The 9178-nt window shown below is 33.2% G+C and overlaps 1 protein-coding gene and 1 long non-coding RNA gene across 4 annotated transcripts in view; both read left to right on the top strand.

Moving 5' to 3' along the window:
* LOC102677107 overlaps window positions 1–9178 on the top strand; it is an 89804-nt gene that overhangs the window by 13299 nt on the left and 67327 nt on the right. The gene's annotated exons all lie outside the window — the stretch shown is intronic.
* The window catches only part of LOC116185689, a 13476-nt gene continuing 7303 nt past the window's right edge, over window positions 3006–9178 (top strand). The window contains exon 1 of the long non-coding RNA XR_004150561.1: window positions 3006–5132. This is a non-coding gene — a long non-coding RNA (uncharacterized LOC116185689). The remainder of the gene's footprint in view (window positions 5133–9178) is intronic.

Raw genomic sequence — 9178 nt, 5'->3', positions numbered from 1 at the left:
GAGAGAGAGAGAGAGAGAGAGAGAGAGAAAAGCGCGTCTCAGTTAAGAATAAACGTGTCCTGTTCCTCGTAATTCATCCGTAAATCAATGAATCTGATGAGATAGATGGAACCAAAACGTTCTTGCGGCAGATTAATTCGAGTGGTGTCCAAAAAGAGTTGGTGAATATAGTTTTGAAGAAATATGCTCGAATATCTTTGTCGTTCAGGATAGATTTTGGAAAGTTCATCGGGAAATTTCTATTCCTTCGAATAAAAGCATTCGAATTATTTTTTTTTTTTCGATCGAAAACTCTACAAAGAAAGATTTTTGAAGATTATTATTATTATTCGCTTCTATTTACTCCAAACTTTCTGTCTTCGAATAAAATCTGAATATTTATCGGTTCTAGCTTTTCTTCTTTGAACGTGTTAGTTAAAAGTGTGAAAAAATGGTTGTATTAACGAAAAATGGTGCAACTAAATGATCGTAAATAGCGTAAGTAACGAGTGGCTCGAAAGCGCTTATATCGAGGCGACGTAAATGTCGTTTACATGATATATATATAGGTCGAAAGCAGGGATTAGTTTGAAGCGGTCTTGAATGCAAATTGCAAGTCGTGGTGCATTTGGTGTAGCGCCTACACACGCATACCTGGCGCAGACGTCTGATATTAACGACCGAATGTAATGAACGTTACGCGCCTTTGTTCCACCAGATTGGACGTTAAGACTTGGTTGTATTACGATACGCAGAAAGTATGCGTTGATCTAATCTCGACTTCGACAAGTCTTGTTCTAATGAAATTTCACCATGATCAATCGTAAATCGGTAACTGGATGATCATTGGCTTAGAGTTTGCATTGAATTCTTTTGCGATTAGAGAAACTTTTTTCTCTACGAATATTTTTGACGCTTCACCCTTATCATGTGGCGAATATACACGCACAATTTGGAAAATTGCAAATTTGAATAGATTCTGTTGGGAACAGTTTTATTCTGTTTGGAATGAAGGTTGGATAGAAATGCGTTTGAACAATCTAATGAGAAATTGTTTGAATATAGTAGGTGTGATAAGGAACGTCTGTGTAATAGTAGATGGCATAACGAATCATGATTCATAAGTTTGTCAGAATCTATCGAACATGGACGTGATTAATCGGCGATAGTCTTGATAAAAATTTTTCGAATCGTTGCTAATTGAACGTGTACAAGTGATAGTTATTGGCACTTGTGATTTATTCGTAGAATCTTGATCGAATAAAAAATATTTTTGAAGAGATATTGGATTATTTATAGTTTTATTAAATTATAAATGTAAAAATTGATATCTCGTTTCTTCTCATATTATATTATATATATTTTTTCTAAAATTTATTTAGAAAATACATATATAATAGTATTTTCTAATTCAATAAAGAATTAGGTTTATCGAAAATTTTGAGATATTTCAGGTTCTTTTTTCGATTTTACATGTATCAAAACATTCAACATTTTTCATTTAAAAAGACTATCTTTCCTGTCTCTCGTCTTTATCATAATTATCATCGATATCGAAATAATCTTACAAGTTGCTCCACAAGTTTGAAAGTTCTTTGTGATCTGTGGAATTAAGGACGTAACGAAACGAATCCTCGAAAACTAGCTCGATTCACGAACGATAAAGAAAGCTCAACATAGTGAAAGAGAAAAAACAGGAGGAAAATGAAAAAAAAGAAAAGAATCATCCTCACGAACTGTTGGTCTCGTAAAAATTGAGAAGATAAAATGAGGTCGCCAGAAAAGCAGATAAAACTGGCATCTACTCCTGGTCTTTTTACCAATGAAAAATGATGAAGAAAAAAAAGAAAGATAAAACAAAAAGATATTTTTTGGATCTTTTTATTCTATATTTATTATATATTTCGCATTTTTTCACAAGTCTTAGAGATCAAAAGAAAAAGAAAATAAAATAAAGAAATGTACAGAAAAATTCAAATATAGGAAATGGTATTTGATCAAATATTGAACTTAATAATAAATCTGCGAGTGGCAATAACTATTCGTGTTATATATATTAACAGTTATGATCACGTAAGTCCTGGTACAGAGGATTTTGATCACGTAGAATGCGAAAGATTTGAGATACAAGCACGTACAAGTCAATATCGAGAATGAATGTGAACATGAAAAGAAAGGATTCTAGGAAACTCGAAACTCACGAGATTTAATATACTTTCCTTTCGAACCAGAGTCTATTAATATAATTCTTATCGCGTGTGCGTTGGCAGTGAATAAAGTACTATCCATTGTATAAGGTGAATAATTGAAAAGTATCGAATTTAATGTTGTATAAAATTTAGAAGAAATATAAATTTCTTAAGAATACAAGATACAATTATTAAGAATTTTTTTTAAGAAAGATTATTCGAATAGCTTAAATTATTCAAGTGCATCGTTTCTTCTTTAGGACTTTCAATCTTCTCCGATTTCTCGAATCTATAAGATATCTGTATCAAATCCTACAAGCCGAAGGCTATTCTTATTTGCTTCTGTCTGAAGTTATTGATATCGAGTTTTTACGTATTTGAAATTATTTATATCGAATCTCGCAAATGTATAGAATATCGTGACGCAAATATCTTGGATATTTAATTTCAGAACTTTAGAAATACTGTAATTGCATTTTATGTATTCGTATTCTTTGATAATTTTAATTATGATTCATTAATTTTAATTATGATTGTTTGTTTGTTTATAAAGAAAATCAACAATATCAACAAAATGTAATAAAATAGAAAACTATTTATGGTTCTTATTTCACATTATTATAAAAAAAAGAAAAAAAAATCGTAACTTTTAAATCAAAATATAATTATAAGTAGAGAAAATTTTATTTAAAAAAATTTAAAATAATTTAAATTTAAAATAATAATTAAACGAATAAAAATCTGTATATTTTTCCTTTTCTGCAACAAAAATAACAAAATTTTCTTGGTTACAATTTAAATATAAACAAAAAGAATTATTAAATTTTCGCATAATATAAATTTATATTTCTAAAAGAATCATTTACATTTAAGGATCGAATATCAAAGTATATATTGAATGAATAAATATATTTTAAGAATAATCAAAGTCGCGCGCATCGATTTAAATATGCATCGTGTTTCTATGCACGAAACAAGTGGCTGCCGGTAGAAAACCGGCTCAGTACCAAGTGGTTGCTACGGCGCATTCTACCGCGCCGGTGTATTGGCGCGGCGCTGCGATCGAGACGCCAGTACACCGCGCGCCGTCGACTCGTTTACATGTTGGTTTTGTTACGTGCGCTTATCATTCGTTATCAACGTGTTCCTCTTCACTTTTCTGCGCATCCCTCCACGCGCATTTTGTTTACCAGTCATCCTAAAAATCCTCGATGCGGTATGTCACTTTTTATCCAATATTTTTTACTATTTTTCGTAAACGTCCGCCGACGCACGAATCAAACGGTACCGGCTCACGGTAAACCGGGATTAAAAAATTTTTTCCCCTATATTTTAAACTCGAATCGAATGGTGATCGAATCTTGACAACGACGCGTCCTTTTCGAACGAGTAAAACGAATTCTTTTTCCCCTCTTTTTCGTTCGATTTGTTTGATTGTTAGTAGAGATATCGTTGAAATGTTTATATATGTGATTCGAAACGATATTTCGCAGTTACGTGTCGCGTATCGATTTATCATCGCGCCTCGTTGCGTGTGTTTCGAAATAACCTTTTATATTTATTCTCTAGCGTTGTTCCCTTTCACGTAAAAATCGTATTGCTTTTTTCCTGCTTAAATTACACCATCCGACGCTTCGTTTCGACTCTGATATTGCATAATTAATGAATCAATCGATAGTTACTAGGTCGTTTGTATAAACGTTGGTAGATATATATTATATCAAACATATATTCCTTAAATTCGTTGCCATTGCCAATATCGATCGATTCATTTCGTCATACGTAATTTTCCTACACGAGAGTGAAACGAAAAACGCGTTTCGTTAGTTTACTTCGTTTATTTACGTCGTCGAAGAATCGTAAAATTCGAAGAATCGTAGTTAACGAAAGAAATTCGGTAGTAGGAAGTAAATATAAATACGATTACTAATCGACTCGACTTTGTTTTCGTGAGAAAGAGAGTCAATTTCGCGTTACGTAGAATGATGTCCAAGATCGACTATCCTTGAACAATCAAAAATATATTCGCAAGTCCATCGAGAGTAGGAGTAGGTCGATTCTCGTGGACCTGCATTCGTAAACCTGTTCACCTTGTGTCCTCGCTCTCGGATTAAACGCATTCGTGGCTCGTCTTTCGTATCTTCCGCTTATTGTTAACTAACGATTCTTTGAACGTTACTCATATTGCGTAGCGGAAATAAAAATCAACAAAGAAAGTGTCCACAGATAATCTTCTATTCCTTGCTCCTTCGACATTCTTCCAAGTACATGAATCATCCATAACTATAGATAATTTAATTCTCGTATCATTTCATTTTTAAATGAAATGATAATTCTTTGGTTTGATATCGAATCAAATGATATCGAATCAAATGATTATTATTCGAGTCTCAAATTTTTTCGTTTATTTTTATATAAATTTTGAATTGAAATTCGAATTTAGATCTTTCGAAAACGATGCTTTCCTTTTTAATTAAACGAATTCGTTTCAATGGTACTTGAATATTCCAAAATTCTAAAAAATATTTCAAATTCTACGATTGTCTCGAGAAATTTTGAAATTCCTCTTTAGAAATTCCATCGTATTAATTGGAAGTTTAATCATTTTCGACCGGTATTGTCTAACGATCGATTTGCGGTTCATTCGGCTCTTCTTGGTTAACGTCGACCTCGGTTTTCCGTATTGACCGTTCCATCACATCGTGAACATCAGAAATCTTTTTGGTCCCAGCAATTCCATTAGCTTGAAACAGACGAGAAACGGTAAAAACAATCGGGAAATATCGAACATTTTTTTGTGTATTAAAGCACTTGCAAGATCATGTTCTCATCTTTACCGTTTTATTCCTCTTCGAAAATATATTGAAGTTATAAAATCAATTATTATATAAAAGAAGTTTAATTATCTTTAAGTTTTTTATGGGGGTATCATAAAATTTCATAAAGATTTCGTAGGCAAATTTTGTTAAGTTGTTCTCTTTTAGTAGTAGCTTTTAAGGGTTAACTTAATCATGGTTCTTCAATTTTTATATCTCAATCTCATTCTCGTTTCATTAAAAAAAAGCACTTTTAATATTCTAATAAAAACTTTTGTTAATTAAAGGGAGCCTTCTAATATTTTCCACAAGCTTGGAAAACTTTTTAATCGTAGGAAAACAAGATTAAATAGCAAATGTGTCGGAAGGACGTAATAAAATTATAAAAAGATTAAAAAGTCAATAATTTTTCTTCTCTTCTTTCTTCTTTTCCCCATTATAAATCCCGTAAAATATTATATTTTTATATTTTCGATACTTTCGTCATTTACACAAAAAGTAAAAGTAGTTTCAAGAAGTATTTTCACCTAGAAGTTGTATCTATTATAGCATTAACACAATAATTACAATAATGCGAAATAGAAAAAAAAAACATGGAAAAATACTTCTTAAAGCTACTATAATGATAGGATAGCTCAAAATTCTAAAGAAATTCTTCGAGCTCGACTGTTCGACTATAAATGTTAAAAAATTAAATGATTGTAAAATAAACATTCCTGTGGACGAAGACGTATGTACGTACGTCGTAGTACGTACATAGTACATACGTAGTTCACGATAGACGTTAAGTTAGTCCTTCGAGGCTTATACTTTGATCGTGTATCGTACGTGAAACCGGTCACGTACAGGAATTCCGGGAACTTGGTAAAACTTTTCGTGAGGACGACGACTCTAGATTCGATCGCCAAACTCCATCATTTCCTCCTTGGATGCATTCGTCAATATCTTTTTTTTTTTTCTCTCTCTCTGTTTCCTGTACAGATGCGTCGCGAACGTGAAAACGTCTCGGTGTTCGGAAAATTCGCGATAAAAACGAGCCTTCGACCGCGATTCCGTGGCGCCACGATAAAAATGTGAAGCTCGCGGCACGAATTTTCGATGATTGATAACGGCCCCTATCAATAATACGTCGAGTCGGATAACAAAAAAAAAAAAAAAAAAAAGAAGGAAAAGAAAAGAAAAACTGAGTTCCATGAACGTGTCCAAATATTGTAACATCGAGAATCAAAATTTGACGTATCGATGAACGTCAAAATGTGAACCGGATGTTTTGAAATTTGAACGAGTAATATTCCGAGTATAAAAGTAAAAGTTACGTAGAGTAATCGGATAATACGATGAAGTGTGAACGTGTGTATCGTGTTTGACGAGAGGGAAATTATCGTGAAGGGAAAAGTGAAATGAGTGAGAAAGGTGTGGTGTCGTCGCTGAAGAATCGTGAAAGGGTGAGCGGAAGTATCTTCTGGAGGCACAGCTGGCACTGCTCTGCCTATTTATCGAGGGAATTGTCCTTCAGCAAGCTGAACAGCCCTGTTCGTAGCTGGGACAACATGGCTCGGGCTAAGACCAACAAGTAAGAGTTCATTAACCTTTTATTCTATGTGTATTTGTTATCCAGGAATGCGTACTTTAGTGGTTAACACCGGCTAAGAGATGTACAAAGTACTTAGATATCTTTAGAACGAAATTCTCAGTTATTTCTTTTTTTTTTTTTTTAAAGTCATTGAACCTTTCCAAGTTATTTAAGTAGAAAAAAATATTGTTCGAAGAATAGTTTGAACAATGGATCGAATAGCTGAGCCATTGAAAATTATTCGTAATTTGCAGAAATGAAAAATCGTTTCACGAATTTCTAAACTTGGAAAGGTATTCGTTTGACGTCGAATATATTTAGTATTCCACGAAAATTCGTGTACGAATTTTTACATTTGCCGCGTAATACATTTTTCATAAATATCTCTTTAAATTAATAAACTATCGTAATGTCGAGGGTTTCGATTTAAAAAATACGCTCTACATCGAATAACTTTTTCATTTAATGTGGTCGTTTTATCGATATCGGAGTGGCGAACAGCACCTTTGACGAGAATCATTATCCTTCCGCACGTTTCAACTATAAAGTTTTATTTCCTTTTTTAACACACGTACACGTGTACCAGAATGAAACAGAAAATTAAATAGATATCGGATGTCCACGTCGTGCCAAGTCTAAAACGTTATCGAAAAAAGAGTGCGTACAAGGCTAGGATGCACTTTGGATTATTAAATTTTCCATTCGTCCTTCTATCGTATATTATCGCAATTATTTTATTTTTCACGAAGATCTCGCGCCTCTCGTTATAAATTTCGCGAAAATCTCCGTCTGTTTTCTGTTTGCTATTTGGCACGCAACGTAATTGCACGAGACACGTGTTACATTTTCGCCAACGCGAAAACAAGCAGGCCTTTGAGAAACGTTTCGATTCTCGTTATTCCTCGGTATATTATTTCACGATCGATAAATGAATCGTATCGCGGTGAAACGCGAAATTCTTGCGAGTAGAAACGTTAAAAAATTTCCATTAGGACACGTTGACCGAATTAATCGAATTCTCTCACGATATCTAGGGATAAAAATTCTTATGCTAGGCAAGTGAGAAATGGATACGCGAGAATTACCAGGCTATTTGTTTTAACGTCAATCTTAGAAGGTCTTTGAGTGAATTTCGTTTGATTAATCGCCGATGGAAACTTTCTGACGAATTTCCCGTGCATGTAAAGTGCAGCCGGCGCGCCATGCGAACATGGCGGCTGCACGTTACAGAAACTGCTTATAAAATTTCATTCGAGTCATTTCCTTATTTTGTACGCGATTAACTGAACGCCAACACTCTTGCTAAGCTGTTTATTCCACCGATTTACCGTATTCCATGAATTTTATTAGTGAACTGGAAAGCCTAGGATTTTGATCCTCGTGCTCGCGCAATAGGACGAAAATGGTGGTTTAGAATGGTGGTTTCTATTTTATGCATTGTGATTAAATGTATTTTAAATAGAATTTCGCGATGTGTACATCTGTAACGGGATAAAGGGAAGGCAAATTTCGAATTTGAAACATGATAATATATATCTGGCCAGTAGTGAAATTCATACGTTGTCCCATGAATTTCATTACTAGCGAGTTGGAAAATTTGAAATTTTGCATATCGCGTTCAAATAATTTTACACGTCATTAGATGAATAAATAGAATTTTGCAATGTTTGAATTTATGAGATGAAATTCTGTCGGGTGAATATATTTTAATGAAAATGTTTGATTTTCTTTAAACGACGTTATTGGGACAATCTCGAGTAAAAACGCTGGGTCATCGATCTTTCATATTGGAAAACAGTTTTCGTCCTAGGATAGCTACAATAGAAAGATGACTCGACACTAATTAACTTCATGCGCGTCAGCACGATGGATCAAAAATGTCTACAAACTAACGGCGACGTCGTCACCTCGACGATTCTCGACTCTTCTCTTCAGAGTCTGTAATGAGAACGGAATATTATAGTTCGATAAGAATTAAACGAAGAGCTGTTCTTCCTTGTTAATTAACTTATTACCAAGTGGAAAGCATAAATCTAATTGTTATTAAAGGTTTAATTATTTAGTTTACGAATAGGCTATCGTCGCAAATTAGTCGATCGAGAAAATTTGATTTTCTTCGATTCTCATGTAAATCTTTAAGCAATAAAGATTTAAGCAAAGAGTGTTTTAAAATCGAATTTAACACTAAAATTAGAATGATTATTATGTGAATACTTAGATATCGAGTGGATCATTTAACTCGAGTAATTATCTCAAGAGTATTCTCATAATAATTTAATATTTTTTGTAAGACGTTTATTCTTCTTAAAAGCACGTATCATAATTGCAAAAACGAAAAATATATCTCAACAATTTAGCTTTGTATATCTACTCTTAAAAGTTCGAATAAATGATTTCAAACGATTTAAATTCGTTTGCAAATCGAAAAGCATTATTAAAGAAATCATTGAATAATATCGTAAAAGGAGAAGCAATTCGATTATTCATTACATTCCATAATTCAGAATCCGATCAAAGAAGCTTCATGAAACGAAATCCATTATTTCGATCAATGGATTATTTTCGAACCATAACAATTCCCGGTATAAAGTGGGCTCGAAACAGATGCCGCGATAAAAGAA

Source organism: Apis dorsata, unplaced genomic scaffold (assembly GCF_000469605.1).
Source record: "Apis dorsata unplaced genomic scaffold, Apis dorsata 1.3 scaffold_254, whole genome shotgun sequence".
NCBI classification, from domain to species: domain Eukaryota; kingdom Metazoa; phylum Arthropoda; class Insecta; order Hymenoptera; family Apidae; genus Apis; species Apis dorsata.
Note: the sequence above shows the minus strand (reverse complement) of the source record. Positions and strands in the feature narration are given on the sequence as shown.